Genomic DNA, 19,664 nt, shown 5'->3' on the forward strand with positions numbered 1-19,664 from the left:
CACACACACACACACACACGATGCAATTCTGCAGTAACCGCCATCAAATCTTTAGAGCTACAAGGAGCTTCCCCAATTCTGAAAGAGGAAGGAACCAAAGAAAAGAAATAACTTGCCCAAGGGCACACAGCAAGTCAATCAGTGTCACTGGACTCAGGTGTCTTGTTGCACCTCACAGCATAGACTTCCCCTTGGAGGGTGGGGCTCTCCACTGCAGCCCCAGGGAAGCAGACATGGGGTGGAGGAGGGGGAGGAGACAGACTCCCAACTCACTCTTCTAGAGCAGCCAGTTTCAGGGGCCTGCCGGCCACAAAGGAGGAGAAAGGAGCAGTTTGCTGGGGCTGGGGCCGTTGGCATCTCTGAGATATCCTTTGATCACACAACAAACCCAACCTCAGAGTGGGACCTTCCCTGCTTAGAGTGGACCCACACCTAATCCTCGCTCTCCCGGCATGAAAAGGAGCCAGTCTTCTCGCCCAGTCCTGCAAAGCCTCCCCCACCCCCACCCCCTCTCTCCCAGAACGCCCCCTCTCCCAACAACAGCGCATAGTTGGTTCTCAGTAAATATTCATTAAATATAATAAAAGTCAAGTCGATGTTCGTCCTAACTCACAGTCATGTTAGTGCATTGTTTTAATCACAACTTTGCTTACACAGAGGGCCCTCAGGTAAGGTAGTGCAGGACTGCTGAAAATCACATGAAGCAAATCTCAGAGATACTGGCTCATCAATAAAGATGGTGAACAAAAGGGACAGGATATTTCAGTTGTGTCTAACACCAATGCCTTGGCACAGTGACGAATTGCAAGAAAGAAGCCAGTGATAGCCTGGGGACTAATAAAATGATCCGGAGACCCAGGCTTCCTCCAGAAGCCCCCTCACTAGCATCTCTACTCCCACACTCCCTCTTTCCACCACCCAATCCTCTGTGCACGCCAGCTATCAGACTGATGGGTCTCACTACGTGTATCACAGGACACGCTTGCTCAAACGCCTTCAATGGCTCCCTATCTCCTCCGCATGAGATTTGTACTGCGTGGCTTTCAGGGACCTCCTCGGTTTGGCTTAGCCTCAACTCAACACCGTTTCCCACTGCTCTCTAGAGCACGTATTTTCCACTAGTCAGTTGGTCTCCTCACCCAGCTCCGACAGTGTAAGACAGGGGTGGGATGAAGATGAAATTTGGAGCCTGAAGGCCCGGATATGAGTCCCAGACCCACCATTTGACCTCTCTGAGCCAAGTTTCCATTGGGTAAAATGGGGATGATAATAATATCCACTTCGTAGAGCTGGTATAATGGATGTTAAAGTACTTGATGAACTATATAGGGCTAAAGGAATGACAATTGTTCATATCTAGTCATGGTTATTCCCACCTCCAGCACTGTCTTGGATCTCCTGACTCTTACACCCAGTCCAGTCCAGCTCAGGCCCAGTTGCCCATAGAAGATCATGCCTGATGATAACTGGAGTTCTTGTTGGCCCTAGCTTTTAAGGCCTCACATATAAAGTATCTTGATCTGATCACTGTGTCTTGCACATGTGAGCCTTAAAACTCCAGGCTTACTTAGGTCGGCCGGTTAGCTCAGGTGGTTAGAGCACAGGCTCATAACACCAGGGCTGCCAGTTCAACTCCCGCAGGGGCCAAGGAGCTGCACCCTCCACAACTAGATTGAAGACCACTACTTGACTTGAAGCTGATGGGTCCTGGAAAAACTGTTCCCCAATAAAATTTCTAAAAAGAAAAAAACAAACAAAAAAACAACTCCAAGCTTAAGTTTATTTACTTGTATATAATATAATACAACAATGCAGGCTTCCTAAAATTAAAAAAATAAGGACACGTATAATAGCAAAGCTCAAGAAACAAATGAAGGGGAAGTGCAGAAACATCACTGAGGGAGGAAAAGGACAATTATGCTAGACATCGGGTTAAACTGGCTGCTGTATTTACGTACCCTTGGAGGTAATCCTCATTTTCTCTAATTCACCTTTCTGTAGAAGAGAGAGTTGCATGTCCCAGCCCATGAAAGGGGAGCGTTGGAATGGGACTTTGCCATCTCTCTCCTCCTGGGGAGGAAGAGTGGCTACTGAGATGAGCGCGGTCCACAGTTATCACTGTGGTCACTGAGTCAGGGGCTGTGACGCAGCCTACACTCCTTGGTCTGACCAGAGCAGAGCAGGTTCCTCCTCTCTGTTCCCCCCAGACTGCTGATAGGCCACCTGCACAAGGAATCACCTCTCACTGCCCCCTCCCTCCCCACCAACAATACCATCAACTAGCAGGGTAGTCACCATTCTCCTGCTGCTTCAACTCCACTGGCCTTCTAGAAACAGGCCTGTAATCTGTTCCCTGGTTGGCTTGAATTTGTGAACTCAGCGTCTGTTTGGCAGAATATGCAAATCCCAAAGTCGAGTTCAGGAAAGGAGTAGGAGGTCCCACCCTGATACAGGGGTTAAAAGAGAACCTGCAGTTTTGGAAGCTTACTTTGTCATCAGTTAAGCTGATACTCTGATGTGTATATGGCTAGTGGTCTTTGAACCTATTTTCAATCACTCTGAAAGAGGAGAGATGGTTTTAGAGCCCTTACTTCCAGCAAACACAAATGTGAACTATGAGCTTCTTGATATCCTAGGTATCATTATTTGATTTTTTTTTAAATGGAAATATGGCTGAAGTTAAACAGGAATATGTCTTGATATAAGGGACACTAAGTAACACAATGAATGGGGTCATCAATGAGGGTTTAGCAGAAAATGCCAAATGTGTTTTTTTTGTTTTGTTTTGTTTTATAATAACCTGTAATAAAAGTTAAGGACATAGTAATAATTTATAATTCGATGTAAATGAACTAAATTAATACAATTCAAATCTATTTCTTTGTGATGACCCAATCAGATACATGGACAAGGCTTAATTCATTGTCTCAATCATGTTTTTGGCAAGAATAAATAACAGACAATTTAGAATTAAACTCATGAACTCACATATACTATGGAAATAAAAACTGGTATGACCCTTTGGAAAAGAACTTGGCAATATATATTGAGCATCTTAATATTCCTCTCTTTAATTAGCAATTCCACTTCTGGAAATTTATCTTAAGAAAAATGAATATTTTAAAAGTTATATACTTAAATATATTAAGTAAATCATGGTACATAAGTGATGAAAAACTATATAGTCATTTGAAATGAAGTTTATGTTGTTATAACATTAAAGAAGCAGATGATAAAATTATACATATGCAATGATCATAACCACAGAAAATCATGGAAGGAAAAAAAAATCAAATAATGAGAGTGGTTATCTTCTTTCACCTTTTTCTGTATTTTTTTTATTTTTTAATAACCACATTTTATTTTACAATCAGAAATAAAATGCTCTTAAAATAGCTGTCCATAGATCATCATTCTTTAGACACTAGCCTGGCAGACAACAGAGCTGGCATCCTGTTACAAATATCAAGAGTTGTGATTAAACTGCCTCACCCAGGGGAGGGGGCATCTCACTTCTCCTCAGAAGGAAACTTGCTTTTGCTAGTGGGCAGGACCTACCTTTTTCTAAACTAGTAGCTCTGGAGGTGACTGAACACATTTGGCCATCTCAGTTTAGCTGTAGATACCCTGAGAGCAAGAGACAGATTCTCTCACGTCTATTTTGTCCCCAGCGCTTAATGGTAGCTTGTCACCTTCCAGTAGGCGAGTTGTTGGTTTGACTGGTTGATCTAATATTCCATCTAGCTGGTTCACTCACAACATCATAGGCACTCAATCCATAGTTACTGAGTGATGATATAGATCAGTTCACTTGACTGGGAAGTACCGAATCAATGGCTGCATATGCTTCCAGGTCCAGCTCAGTGGTCCCTGCCTACCCACTTTGCCCTGGCTGGAGCCCACCCCACCCCACATTCCCCTGTGGCCTTGTGCAGACTACAACTGTACCACAACTGCCATTCTCCCAGACTTGATACAATTTGTTTACTTCTCTGGCACCTCACTTGACTCTGAGTTCCTCAGGACAAGGTTTTACATTTGGTTCATTTTTTTAAATCTGCCTCTAAGGTTATTAGCACAGAGTTTTGCGACATAATTCCTTCAACATGACACATAATAGGGGTTCAGCAAACGTTTGTGAATGAAACAAAAGCGAATGCAGGACAAGGATATCTCAAGTACCAATGAGCCATCCAGCCCTGGGACAAGTGCAGTCTGATGGCATGGAGGAACCACGGGACAATTAGAGTCACTCTCACCACACTTCATTGCAATTCATCGTTTACTTATTTCTCTTCCCTTATGGATCATAAACACCATGAAGGCAGAGGCTGTGTCTGTCTTATTTATCCAAACTCCCGCAACACACACAATGCCATGGAAGGGACTGGATAGATTTCTGTGGGAGGAGTAAATGGATAGCAAGGGAAAGCCAATTTTCAGTTTTGATTTCCTCCAACTGTGATTACTCACTGAACAAAATGGCATATTACATGTGGTTTTGTACAACTTGCTCCTTCACTTCTCTCTCTCTCTCTCTCTCTCTCTCTCTCTCTCTCAGTTTTGTTTTTGTTTATTTTAATTGAGAACTAAGGGAACTGTTGAAGCTTTCACTCCTCAAGTAAAGGTTACCTGGAGACCTAAGCAAGGGCCATAGTCGGCCCTCCACAAACAGAGCCTCAAAGATGAATGTTAATCCTCCCTGAGCAGGTGGCTGAGCAACAGGCAACAGAAACAATTCACCCCCGTAATCGCCTCGGAATTGAATTGTATGTATGTCTTCAAACCTCCTTATACAATTTCCTTAGAAAAGACAGTGAGAAACAGTGAAAGTGTTTGCGATTCCCTGAAGTTTTGAGACAAAATCAGTTATGGGACACAGAGCTACCTCCTTGTATTTTGCAAAAAGTTGTCATAGGCTGTCCCTTGCTCAGCTCTACCTCGGCCAAGGTCTCAGTTATATATGAATGTGTAACTACCTGGAGCTCTGGGCCTCTCCCCCAAGGTCAGGCTTCTTGACTCACTCATGCACTCACTGGTCCCAACACTCACTGGAAACACCCTTTTTGATGTTGAAGCCTAAAGCATTCTAAGTTGGACCTTCTCCAATTTAGCACCTAAGAATGAACATGCAGAGCCCTGGGACCCATTCCAGAAACTCTGGCTCAGTAGGTTTGGGATGAGAGTCTGGAATCTGCATTTCAACAAACTCTCCCAGGTAATTCTGATGTTGAGTGCCCAATGCCTATGCAATGAAAATCACTATTCTAGTCCCATAATACAACTCTTCTCCCAACACTGGTTGAGCTCTCTACTTCCCCATGACTCTCTTGGCCCCCCCACTGGACAAACCTATCCATAGTACAAGTCCTACTAGTATTACTGATCTGTGACACTGTCTCTATTTTCCCAGCATATCTCCCAGTGTATGGCCTCTAGTGGGCATTCGGAAAATGTCTGCCGAATTAATGAATGAATAAGTGAATAAATGAATGAGCAAACGAATTTAACATCGCCACAGAATAATTACTTCCATTTCAGTTTCCTCCCAATTCTTCCAACTCTAACTTGAGGGAACTGTGCCTTGCTATCCGAGACGGTTTTTTGGTTCTCTTTGTCTTTGTGGCAATCTCTCAGAGACATTGACTGGGAAGTCAGCACCAGGGAGAAAAGCAGCTCCACACACACACATTTGGTCATTTGCTAAAGCCCAGAGAATACTGTCTTCCTCAAAGATTTGTGGATCAAAGACATCCACAGGTGTTGCTGCTGTGGTGCTCATGCCAGAGAAATGGCACTACAGCCTTCTCTTCCTTGCAGGAAAGCCCCACTGAGCCAAGTCAGCTTGGGGAAAGAATCAGGGGGCCGGTGGCTTGCTCTTCGCCACATCTATGGCTGAGGAAAGCTTTGGGCTGGAAACCCAGGGTGGGCGGTTAATTGGGAAGTTTGAATTTAAACACAATAAGCTCCTCATTCCTTCCCCATTCACATCTTCCATTCTCAAGGCTGGAAATAAAAAGACATTTCCCACTTGTACCATACTGCCCCGGATTAATCAAAACCTTCACCTGTGTTGTAAGCACAGTGACCATGATCAGGTTAGGTGTTTAGAAAAATATGATGTAAGTGGGGCATGTGATGAAAGAGTTGCTGACAGACAGTGCAAACCGACACCATGAGAACAGCTTGGGCTATGAGGTCATTTGGTCCAACAGGTAGGCCCTTCTGTTTTCTTCACCCTGACATTCGATGCCCCACCAGTTATTCAGTAACCAGAAATGAGGTGAGTCCTACAAATTCCTGAATCTCCTTGGGCACGGAGGGGGAGGGGCTGTGCTCCCTTGACCAAGGGCACCGTAGAAGCAAGAGCTGGAAATCTGTCCCCAGGAGGAAGGGTTGATGAAACAAAAAGTAAGAAAGATATTTAGAAGCAAGTGGAATCATTTCTGTGGAGAGATGAACAATGATTCTGCTTCATGTTTAATTCGGACGATCGTGCCCTGCTCACAGAGGAAAATGTGAAACTCACTCCCAACCTGAACAAGTGTGCAAATGCTCAGATCAAATGAAGAAGCCAATTCTCAGCAAATTCACTTTAAAAAGATGAGGTAGGGAGGTTTTTTGTTAGGGAAGATGCTGTTTGTTTTTTGGTTTGTTTATTTTACTACTCAATACATGCCATACATATGACCCAATATACAAAGGTACTGTAGCTTTAAATACATGACATATTTTTTTTAACAGTTTTTGTTGGGGAATTGGGGGAGGGGAATGGCGTTGGGGAATCAGGGAAGGGGAACAGACAAGTCGCTGTCCTTTTGTTCTTCAGTCTAGTTGTGGAGGACGTCGCTTCACTAGCCCATGTAGGTACTGTGATCATTGCACTCTTCCCAGGTGAGGCAGATCGATCACTGGCCCCTGGACAGCCGCTCACAGAGGCTCCTGAGAGCTTATGCCGGCTACCAGCCACTCGTGGTAGCTTTACAGAAGCCCACTGCAGCTCCACTGCAGCCTACACCATCGCTGGTGACTCACGGCAGCCCAGCTCCAGGTCGAGATGTTTGTTGTTCACCATCTTAGCTGTAGAGGGCGCAGCGTCACTGGACCTCATGTGGGATCCGAACCCGGGTTCTGCTGCTCAGAGCTGGCATCCCAAGCCAACTCTTAACCAACGCACCACTCGGCTGACTCTACATGACATATTTTTTATGAGAGGCTATAATTAATGTTTGAAAAAAGTATGTTCAAGCCAAATATATTTTCCTGTGAACATTTCATAGAGATTAAAGGAAAGGGAGGTTATTGATTTTCCTTTTCAGCATAATATTGGGGGTGGGATGATGTATTCATTTCCCAGGGCTGCCATAATAAAGCACTACAAAATGGGTAACCACCACTTTTCTGGATAAAACAACAGAAATTTATGTCGCACAGCTCTGGAGGCCAGAAGTCTGAAATCAAAGTGTCAGAGGAACCATGTTCCCTCTGAAAGCTGTAGGGGAGAGTCCTTCCTTGCTTCTTCCAGCTTCTGTTGCTGGCCAGCATTCCTTACTCTAATGTAAGGCCTGCATCACTCTAATCTGCCTCCATTGTCACATGGCCATCTTCTCCCTAGTGTGTCTCTGTCTCTGTATCTAGTAATATTGGATTAAGGACCCATCCTACTCCTGGATGACCAACTCATCTTAACTAATTTCATCTGTAACCACCCTCCTTCTAAATACGGTCACATTCTGAGGTACAGGAGGTTAGGATTTCAACATATATTTTTAGGGGGTCACAATTCAACCCAGAACAGGTGACACCCCCCACAGCTGTAATCAGCCCAGCTCATAAAAGGAAAACACGGAGCCCACAGTGTCCTGGGAAGGCCCTTAGCTATGGATACATCTGTGATTCTTCCCTAAGATGGTAGCAAGCCATTCATTCATCAGTTCTTTCAGCAAAGATTTACTAAGTACCGAGTAAGTGTCCTACATACACCAGCTATGGTGAAAGAGATAAGACAAGTTTCCGGTTATTGGTGAAGAATATTAGAAGACACTATGTAGTTCTTTGTTCAACTGTCCCCAACCCACCCCACTTAAGTATGAGCAGTTTGAGGGCCAGGTAACCTGTTCCAGGCAGCCTTTGAAACAAGCCCCACATACTCATAACTATGTGTGGGATTGGGCTGCAAGGAGCCTTTAGGGAGGGAAAAACAAGCACACAAGTGGTTAAAGCACAACGTGCTACAGGTTAGAAGAGAAATAGTCCAAAAGCCTGGAAGGCATAGGGGAAAATCATAAGACTTTAGAGCTGGAGAGGATTTTTGAGAGCATCTTATTTGGTAGTTTTCAAACTTAAACACATAAACCAACGAAACACTTTCTTTGAACAAAATCATAAGAGGATATGCAATGTGTGAACAGGTAAAAGCCAAATTGTTCTTATAGAAGGATGAGTGAGTTTGCAAGAGCTCGTCCTGCTCAGCATCACTTCCAGGCTCTGCCTGCACTCCCTGGAGAGGAAACTCCTCCTGAGGCATTGGTTGAAAACCATTAGACTACGGACGGGAAAACTAAGGCCCAGAGAGGAGACAACAAATGCCTTCTTCAGGGACATACAGTGTGTGTCTACAGCAGAGCCAGGACCAGAACTCAGATCCTTCCCTAACATCCAGTCCAAATCTTTCTGCACTACCTTGTGTTCTCAGGGTAAAGCGGACAAGAAGACCCAGTTTCCACCTTCTGGTTTCCCTTTCCATCCAGACTCTCCTTTTCTGCATGCTCCTCCTTGTTCCCACATTGCATTTCCTGGCAGGGATCTATCCAGGGCCAGCCCCTGAGCATGTGCTCTAATCCTCTTTCCGTGGAGACAGGGGAAGGGACTAAATGACGTTTTGATTCTCTTCCCGCCCAGTGATGCCATAGCTGCCATTAGGCTTCCCAGCTCTATAGCCCAGATGAAGCCTTTGAAACTCCCTGGGACTTACCCCACTCTATCCCTCTGTGGAGGAGAAACATCAAGGTTCGTGAGACAAATTGAGAGCCATTTCTTCCCAAGTTTGTTCTGAATCCAGCTTTTTCTGATCCATATAATTGAGAGGGACAGAATGAGTCAGGAAGCTGCACAGAGTTCCACAAGGACATTTCCAACTCAGTTTGGGACAGCTTAAAAGTCCATGCCCAAAGAAAAACACCCACTGCCCAGGTTTCTTAGCCCAATCAGCTCAACTCTGGGAGAACTTTCCAGGGAGGCCAGGTGTCCTCAGCTGTGGTCAGTTTGGTCTCCATCCATTGAAATTACTCTCCGAAGACTCACTACAAGCTTCGAGGATATTGACTCCAGAGTGACTCTTCTGCCAGTCAAAGGAAGGGCAGTAGTTTGGAGAAATCTCCAAAGTGGTGCCTCTAGAAGTAATGATGTGCCTGTGTGTGTATTCAAGACCTCCGAGTTCAAGTCCAGACTCTGCCACTTGCTACCAGGTGACTCAAGATCAATCTCTTGATTACTCTTGAACCTGCCTCACCTTGTAAATTGGGGGTTTATTTAACATTCATTCAACAAACGCTCCAGGAGCACCTACCACAAGCCAGGTGCAGTGTAGAGCTGTGGGACGCTGCCCCTCCCCACTTCACAGGCTGGTGTGAGGATCAGACTCAGGGATCTGAAAGTGCTCATCAGTGGTGGTGATATTTAAATGTTGTTTCTATTCTAAGACCCTAAATGGAGTGGAAGACAGTTATTTCCTCAGCATGTCCTTACTCCTCCAGACCACATTCTCTGATTTTATGCCAAAACAATGTGATTAGATCATTTTTCATGATTTTCCATCACACCACCCATTTTGAGGGCTGAGTTGACACCTGAAAAACCATGATCCTTGAAAATAGGCATTCTTCAATTTTCCTTAAAAAATGGTGAATGGCATGGACTTTGCCTTATTCACCCTCTATTCCTAGCAGAGCCAGGTACACAGTAGGTACTCAATAAATATGTCAAATAAACTCATGAATGAATGGGAAATCTTGCCTCCAAAAAGGGGAATTAGTAAGATTAGAATTAAGAAAAAGGACAACTTTTCTATGAATTGTGTTATTTGTTTGTTTTCGTTTTTGTTTTTTTTACCAATAGATTAGCATCCTTTCTAATACTTTCCTGACTACAATGTATGACTCCACATTGCATGCTCCCTCTCTGGCTACGGCATAAAAACCCTTTGGTCTAGTGCACATTGTGTGTTGTCCAGCAGCCAGTCCCAGCTTCAATCTCCTGACATCTTCCTAGTACGCCAGTTACACAAAAGGGAGAAGGCGATGTGTGTGTCCCCTGCCACCCTCAAGCTAACTGCCAGGGGCAAGTGGAATATTTTCATCCAGCCTTACTCCCCCTTTCTTTTTTCTTTTAAGCTTCTTCTAGTGATAAAAGCTGAAGCAAATTGAAATTGGCAGCTCCGTGGTCTTCAAGCAATAGGAAAAGTACTAGAGATCATGTGAACCACACTTTGAAAACTTAAAAAAAAAATCTAATCTTGCCTCAATAAAAACGACATCATGTCACTGTAATCGGCAGGGGAAAAGGCTTGAAAGTTGCTGGCAGTGGCCCAGCAGAGTTCAGGGGTTCTGTTGGCTTGTGCTGAATTCCCACGGGAAAGGTAGAGGGAGCGTTCTGCCTCTCAGGTGAGCCTCTGAGGCACAAGGAGGGGTGGGGGTGGGAGGGGATGATAAAGCTCCCCCTGAAAACTCACTGTAATCTCATGCATTGCTGTAATCACAGCTCAGGGACGGGCTCTGTCCACTCCATCTCCCACTGGCCTTTCTTCCTGATGTAGCTTTTGGCTGTGCTCCTCCCTCTGGCTGGCTGACTTTGAGGGAGAGACAACAGCCAATCTGGGAAATCTCAATGACAACGAATCTCCCTGTCAGGGTACAGACCTACAGCCAAAGAGGGTGGTACCAAATGCCCAATTCCACTGAGTGTGGTGTCTTTGCAAATTCACCCCTGTGTGGTCTAAGCCAAAAACCACCATAAAAATGGCAGGTCGGCTGTGCTGTAGCCAGCCCTTCTGCATGAGAGCTGCTTTAGCCCTGGGAAGTGCAGAGCTGGGGGCTGGTTTTCACAGTGCCTCGGTTTAGCTGCACTTGGTAGTTACAGTCTACTACCAGCCATTGACTATACATTAGCCATCCCCGGATGGGTATATAAGGGATGGGTAAGAGAGACTGCCTCTGAGACAAGACTTGGGGGATGGGGCCACAGATGGAAGGGTTACTTTTCAGGATCTACCGTTTCATACTGCTTAAAAATTTTAATCATATGCATTTTTAAGTTAAATCAATCAATAGATAAAGAGTAAAAAATTCATCAGTAGTAAATGAAACCTCGGTGATGCCTGCTTCTCCCTGTACCCCTCATCTGACTTCTCAAACTGGAGTACACAGGACTTCCAGGGGTGCAGAGTGGCCCAACAAGAGAAAACCTGGAATTTCAATTTTACTTGAAGGACTGGGCAGAGGGAGAGGCAGAAACATTATTTTTACACTAAAAGAAATAGGAATATACGAAATATAATGCAACATGGACTTGGATGATTACAAAGAAACATAATATTTTCATTCAACCATGTGCCATATACCAGCAAACCAACCACCAGGCTGATGAAACATCCGGCGCCAGTTCTCGTGTTTAAGGGGCCCTGAGGCTGCAGGGGTGTTTGAGGGTGTGTCTGTCCCAGGGGCTGCACATGTGAAGCAAAGTCGAATTAGTGTTCCCAGCCAAGAGGGAAGGTGTTTCTAGAGTGGGGCTGGGTGTGGCAAAGCTGAGCCTTGGAGGATGGGAAGGATCTTGTTTGGCAGAGGAAGGGTGGCAGACTGAGCAAATGGTGGTGGGTTCGTCTGAGAAGAAGGCTGGCCCTGGGGCGGAGAGAAGTGTGTGGTGCAGTGTGGAGGGAAGGAAGGCAGACCCAGATAATAGAAAGCTCGGAGGAGGGGCTGCAGAGCTTAGACTCCGGTGCCCAGCCAGTGCTTCTCAATCTTGTTCCTGAAGCCCCACTTCAAAGCAGAGGCGAGGGCATACATGCCCTTGGGGTTTCAGGAAGCTGCTGGCCACAAGGGAGACCTGTCTTAGCACTGTTAGTTCTACTTTCAAAATACATCCAAAATCCCCAATCACCTCTTTGCTGCCATTCTGGTCCAAGCCACCTTTATTCTTACCTGGATGAATGTTACAGCTTCCTAAACATGGTCCCATCCTTGCTAACCACAGAGTAGCCAGTGATCTTTTAATAATATGAAGCGTATCATGTGACCCCTTTGCTCAAAATCTTGTGACGCCTCCTGCCTTCCTCAGGTTAATAGCCAGGTCATTAGACTGTCCCCAAGCCTGCACCGTCTGGCCCTGTCATCCTCTCCTTCATCACTCTCACTCCCCTTCCCACTTTGTTCACTGTGCACCAGTCATTCTGGCCTCGTGGCTTTCCTGGAGCACTTAGGCTAAACATGGTCCTGCCTTACAGCCTTTGCACTTGCTGTTTCTTCCCTTTAGAAAGCTTCCTGCCAGATACTCACACGCTGGCTCCCTCCTCTGCATCTTCTCTCTAAGTCTTCTCTCTAAGACCTTCCCTGACCATGCAATTTAAACCTGCACCACCTGAGATTTCCCATCTCCTCTCCCTTACTTGATTTCTCTGTAGTCCTTGTCACCATTTAAAATACTATCTAAGCCATTTATTTCTTTTGCTTGTCTATCTCCCCATCAACAATTTAAGCTCCAAAAGATAGGGATTTTTTTAAATGTCTGCTTTATTACACTGTAGCATCATGCAATTCCTCCTTAAGAAGAGTTCCAATTAATGTAGAAAGTATGAGGGAAATTAAAAAAAAATCACTATTCGATTACCACAGGTATTCATTGGCAAAAGTGAGACCCTTCAATGGATTATAAATGTAGTGGGCAGAAGCGTAAGCAGAAAAGCACATTTACGTCATCTTGAAGTATCTCTTCCCCTTCAAAAAAAAAATTTAGGAAATGCAAAACGAAAAGTCATAGCTGTATAGTAGACAACCCTGGAGAAACCATCTTAACCTCATAATCATGGTTAACTACAGCAGTGAAATACAATGTCATGCAGCCCCTGACCTGCTGCCCTGGGGAGGGCACACACCTCGGGGCGTTCTTCACAGTAACACAGTTCCTCTATACCTCCATGAGAAAACATCAGACAGACCCCAGTGGGGGTCATTCTATGAAACAACTGACTAGTACTCTTAAAAGTGTCATGAAAAACAAGGCAACATGGCAGAGCTGTCACAGAGTGAAGGAACCTAAGGAGACAAGACAACCAAACGCACTGTGCAATCCTGGAACAGAAAGAAAACAAAAACATTAAGAGAAAAAAATGGTGAAATCTGAATTAAGTCTGTAGTTTATAGTAGTGTACCAAGATTGTTTTCTTAGTTCTCATGATTGCTCCATGGTTATATAAGATGGTAATGTAGGGGAACCTGGTTAAAGGGTGTAAGTGAGCTCTCTGTACTCTATTTGCAACTTTTCTGTAAGTATAAAATTATTTCCAAATAAAACAAAAGTTAAGGGTCATCAGGGGCAAATGTGACAGTCTACTTTCACTGAACTCTAGGCTTTGGGGCAGGAAGAAGGGAAAATAAGTCTAGGAGTTATTAAGAGTGAGATCGTGGAAGAAGGACCCACACAGCTAGTTGTTCAAACAACAAACCAGGCGTCATCTTTTGATTCCTCCTTCCCCATCATGGTCCACTCAGTCACCAAAGCCTGGCAGATCTCTTGATCACTTGAATCCATTCTCTTCAGCCCACCAGCCCCACCTCAGTTAAGGCAGGGCTCCACCCTCTAGAGTACTGACTGCCAGAGCCTCTCTTTCTATCAATGAAAACAGAAGAGTGAGTCTCCAGGGAAAAGTGTCCCTAAAGACCCGAAAAGAGACTCTCTTGCAAACTGCTGACATGGAGTGACCAGGGTGGCAGGAAGAAGACGAATGCACATGACATGGAAACCGAGGGGAAAAGTTGCCTCAAACCTATCAGCGATTGAAAGGAAAAAATCCATAAAACTCAAGAGCCCCAGTTGTTGGTCATTTTACATAATCTTTATTCTGTGAGAGAAAGCAGTGGGCCCCACACAGAGTATCAAAGACTGAGATCCCATGTTATCTCCACTTTGTACTCAAAGAATTCAGCATATTTAGGTGTTTTTTTAATCTCCCCCTTTCATTTATTGTCTCAGGGTAAACACTTGTGATTCATAAATGCCTAAAGAGTGAATCAGTATTCTCCTGTTCAAACCAGCAGAGGCCACATCAAACAATAGCCCACAAGATATTATTAATCATTAAATAGGCACATATAAGAACACTCAGGCAAGGGAGCCATTTTTCTTTTCTTTCTTGTTTTTTGTTTTTTTTTTAAAGGAAATTAACAGAGATCAAACCTTGACTTTGACCTGTTCAGAAAAAAAGTGTTTTCTGTTTGGTTGGGTATTTGTTTGGGAAAATTCTCCTTCCTTTGGGGTCTCCCTTCAGCCATTTAAGAAATGGCCTAGATTTCAAATTTTAGCACTCGCTTTTTCCACATTCGTATGCCTGAGAAAGACAGATGTGCTCAACTGTGGTCGGTAGGTACAAAAGTCCCTGGTAGCATTAATCTGCTGTAGCCACAGCCTGGGTGCAAACTGGCAGAGGGGGAAGTTTGGAGCACACATGCTCTATTGAAGAAGAAACCAAGTCATGTCAAACATATGTACCTTGAGGGCAACCATCCAACCATGGGGCCTTCCTCTGACCCTCCTTTCTCCTGAGTAAGGTCCTCTGGGTTCAAAAATGGGGCTCCTCCCTCTATGGAAGGTAGACCAATGACATCACCTTCCACAGATATAATAGGAGTGCTAAAACATTAGTGACCTAAAAATAATATTTCTTCTTAGGAAGCACCTCTAATGAGAAGACAGCTGAATAGACAGGTGACTAATGTAGCACACAGGCCCACAGAACTAGGATGGCCCTGTGTCCCCGTTTATGCCAGTTGTCCAGACATAGTTGTTGATAGCGCTATCACCTTTCACTCTCAAAAGTGTCCCAGTTTGACTCACAAATTCTATGGCTATCTACAAGAACCTGCTAGAGCAAGAAAGGTCTCAGACGTTCATGTTTCCCATCAGTCTTCTCTCATATAAATGCGACTGGGATTCAGGGAAGGCCTGCCCATGATTACTCTTGGATGAAGCGTCCCTGTGCAGCCCTTCCCTCCTTCCCATGGGGAGGGGGGAGGAGGTGCCCACACATTGTGTGTACCAGGCCCCTGCGGATGCCGCTGCCTCCATCCAGAACTCTCCTATCTGTGGGCCGGAGGCTCATTTCAATTGTCAAGGCAGGCCCACACCAAGCTCCGCATCTGCCTACAGACAAAGCCACAGCCACAGTGTTTGGGTGGTGGAGGCCCTCCTCCCTGGAAAAGGAGCCAGATCATTTGGGGGTGTTTCTCCTGCTACCTGAGATGCATAAAAGATTGGCTGGAGCTTCTACTTTGTCAAATACTCATGGACCAATTTACCCCAGTGGTTGTCCATCGTTTCTCTGAGAATATTAACATCTTGTGACTTTTTTAGGTGAATGAGGGTACCTATCTTATATGTCACAGACATATGTAGCAATGATAAAATCAGATGAGAACTTATATTGACAATGTGGCAGGCACTGTGTAAGTACATATATATATATATATGTTTGTCCTCATAATAATCCTATAAGGTAAGTGCTATGAATATCATCCCATTTAACAGGTAAGTAAATTGAGGTACAGAATGGTTATGTCACACAGCTAGAAAGCAAACAAGCTGGGATATGAATCCAGGCAGTCTGGCTCCAGAGTCTGTGCTTTTTAGCCACCTTGCTATAGTTTTTCCTGAACATATATAGAGATATGTGTTCAACATTCCTATAAGCAATAATCACCAGGTCAGTCAAATCTCAGCTGTAAAACACTTGAAGTTCACAGAGGAAGGTGCTATTTAAATAGAAGAGGCCATTTCACCTCAACTTTATAGCCCCCTTTATCAATACCACTCAGCATTGTAAAACAATGGGTGTGTTGGGGTGCTCTATAAAAACGGGTGTTTTTCTGTGGTGTATTTACACTTATTTAACCCAGTTTGTCTGGGCATGATTACTATGTACAGCTTGGTTATGCAGAATCTTCCCTGAGGGGCTAGCATGGAGAGAGAGAGCGAGGGCAGGGACAGAGGTGAGCAGTGGTCCTTCTCAGGGCCATCTGGGGGCTCCTGATGTACCTCAGTGACTGCCCACCAGACTCTCCTTTCCCAGGTACCCCCTTTCTTAAGTTTCTCTCCCAGTTTTCCTGAAGGACCGATGATCTCCCCATTGGCCTCTTTTCCCCTTTCCATTTGCTGCCCAGCGGTGGAACCGGCCTGCTTGAATCTTACTTATTAACTATACCTAGATATGGCAGACTGTGATTACAGTAGAATTGTTTGGGAGCTCAGTATCTCACTTCTTCCCATGAACCTTACCCTGGGAATTGCTTTGTACTTTTGTATTGCCATGTGGTGGTGTGTCTTTAATAACCATCAATAAAGATAGGCCTGGGAAAACACGGACGGCCACAAGCTCCTCTAGATTCACCTGATTGCAACAGAGTACAGCTGTCTGCAGGGGTATTCTGGCTGCCCAGAGGTGGTTATCAGGGGTGGTCAATGGAAACCCATCCCTCTGATTCAGCAGCTGAAGGAAACTTAGAAAAATATGCTGACCTTTTGAGGGGTCCTTTAAATTGCTAATAAAATACAGTCATACCTTGGTTTGTGAGCATAATTCGTTCCGGAAACAAACTACTCGCATTGCAAGACATTGCTCATTTACCACGTTAAAATGTATTAGAAATGTTTGCTCGTCTTGTGGAACACACGCAAACCACGTTACTTGCATCCAAGGTTTTACTGTATATTTCTTTAAGTCCAAGTTCATTTATGCATTGATTCTCCAAATATTTGAAAGTTAAGTTCAGGAAATTGGAAATTGGATGGTTTTAACCCTTGACTATATTGTCTGACTACCATCAACACAGGTTCACTGGATACAAAGAAAATAAGTTGAGACTCCTCCCCTCTGCCCAGATGACAGGGACTCCTAGACGCCCAGTCTGGGTTTGCCTTGGGTGCCAGACTTGGACGGCAGGTGAGGAGGGTGCAGAGGGTTGAACAGCCACCCAGGACGAGGAGATCAAATACTTGAACGTGATTACTTGGTCTCTCTATAACTGTGGCAGCCTAGCGAGATAAGGGCCACAGCTAGATACGTGTGTGATACACGCACAGCTGGGACTTTATCAGGAGCCTTCCGTGGGTCAGGAAAATGGCCACACACCAGCATGTCACATCAGAGCCCCCCCTCCCTGGCTCCTCTCAGATTTCACTCAAGGCTGGCAGTGGAAATCTAACGCTGCAAAAGGAGATGTTCCCTTTTTCTACTGCACATAACGTCGCACCCCAAGCAATCCCCCAACCTTTTCCAGTCTGTGGGATTTTATGTTACGCCTATAACAACACAGACAGCATAGAACAAAACTAACTAGTGAGGAAAAGTGATGCGAGTTCCAGAGTTCCACAAGGACCCTCAGTCACAGACCTGGTCACCCTTCTTCAGATCTTCGCAGGAAACTTCTCAGAAGGCACTGGATGCTGAACTAAGCAGCTCTAGCCTCAGTCCAAGAGACACTATGGCCATCATCTTTCTACGTCCTTTCCAGAACCTGCTTTATTACCTTCTAAGTGAGATTCTTTCCCCTCACGTCTTCCTTCCTGCTCACTTCCTGCCATGAGAAAGGACCTTTCCTCTTTGCTCCAAAGAGGTCTCCTCTGGATTACTAATATTCTATACCAAATTGTCCCCCTTTCCAGTTTTTGGAAGTCTTATGGTTGCCTGTGGCTCAGAAAGAACAGTTGGTTCTCTCCTGGCTTCTCAGCAACCTGCCCTACCTTGTCTCTCTAGACTAGAGGTACTATTTTCCAGAGAATTCCTATGTCCAATATCCTGTGTCCCCAGGAGCCCAGGACCCTGCCAAATATCTCTTGCGCTGACCACTTGAATCCTCTCTCTCCCTCCCTGGGCTTCCCACCAAAGTCCCTGTAGTCTAGATCATAAGGCTATGTCGAAGGACAAAATGCCGTCATATACTAGAAAGTGCTTTGTCAGCTGTCAAGTACTCCAAGGCAGAGGAACTCTGTGGAAGAGACCAGAAAGTCCTAACTGTGCTAGAACCCACCAGAGTCTTAAGCTACAGTGGTGGCAGCTCCTTGGACCATCTTCTCTTGTTCCCGAAGCCTGATCTCTAAAAGGAAAATATGTATTTCACATGCAAATACCACTATCAACCACTTGGAAAGCCCTTATCTTTCTCCCCTTTCCCTCTGCTAACTCAACCAGCACAATGTGTTCCTGCCCCAGTGCCTTCACTATATTGCTAGCATCACTGAGCCTTCTCTGGTCTAATAAAAGCCTAGTACTGATGGAGCACAGATTCAGGGGCTGGGAATATTTTCGTCCCCAATCTTCCTTTTAGAGCACAAACAAGGGAAACAGGTTGGCAATGATAAGAAAGAAGGGATGACATGTGGATTGGCTTAGTTTGGTTGACTGAGAAGCACGTTGACTGTCCTGTGTAGCGGCTCCTGTGAAAGGCTTCCTATCTCCTGAAACTCAGAAATCAAGATCCCTTCTTTTCTAGAGGTTATAGGGTGATGAGAAAATCCAAGAGAGTCACAATGCAGCAAGTCTGAAATTTGACCATGGTCTGTGCTGGGCATATTCTGTCATACTACCGAAATCACTTACCAGCATGTAGCTCAAGTTCTCAACTGGCCAATCCATCTGTGGTGATAATGTTAGTTACATGCTGTACATATTTCAAAATGTTCTTTTCATACAGAAATAGAGTGGGGTGAGTTTCTGGACTGGTGGGCAGCAAACCTGAGCCTATTCTGGCTTTGTTATACCCTCTCTGGGAAGGCTGTGTGACCTTGGGCAAGTCACTTCTTCCTGGGCTGTTTGCCCATGCATTCAATGAATGGACTGATTCAGCCACCATTTAGTTCCCTTCCCCTGCCTCCTGCTACCCCTTTCCTCTAAGCTGAAAGATGCAAGGGCTATAATGATGGTGATTTTAATTAAAAAAGTTGCATACACTCATCCCATATCACTTTCAGACTGTTTTACCTAAGTGGTGTTCCTGGCTAGCTGAGATTTTTGTTTTGATTTTTTTTGAGAAATTTGATCTGATACCACCATTTGAGCAGCTATCAGCAAGCCTAACAAATGCATGTTCTAGGCTGAAAAGAGCTAGGTCTTTATCCCATACACCCCCCTCAGCCTTCCAGAAGCCCCCCAGAGGCACCAGCCCTGATGCAGTTGAGTGAGTGCAGTGAGCCTTTCACATACGAAGGTGCAAGTTAGATCCCTTGGGAATGCCCTCCTACAACCCTGGCCTGCAGGCTTGCCTCACTGCAGTGCTGCTCAGAGGGTAAAAGGTTAGCCAAGAGCACATTTACAGCCTTCCCACCACGCTGCTGTGGCCAGACCAAATGTGGGAGCTAAGCCATTCCAGGGCGCCCTGCCCCCTCCCTACTGGGAAAGGCTTTCT

The sequence above is a fragment of the Hipposideros armiger genome, unplaced genomic scaffold (genome assembly GCF_001890085.2).
Source record: "Hipposideros armiger isolate ML-2016 unplaced genomic scaffold, ASM189008v1 scaffold_8, whole genome shotgun sequence".
In the NCBI taxonomy this organism is placed as follows: domain Eukaryota; kingdom Metazoa; phylum Chordata; class Mammalia; order Chiroptera; family Hipposideridae; genus Hipposideros; species Hipposideros armiger.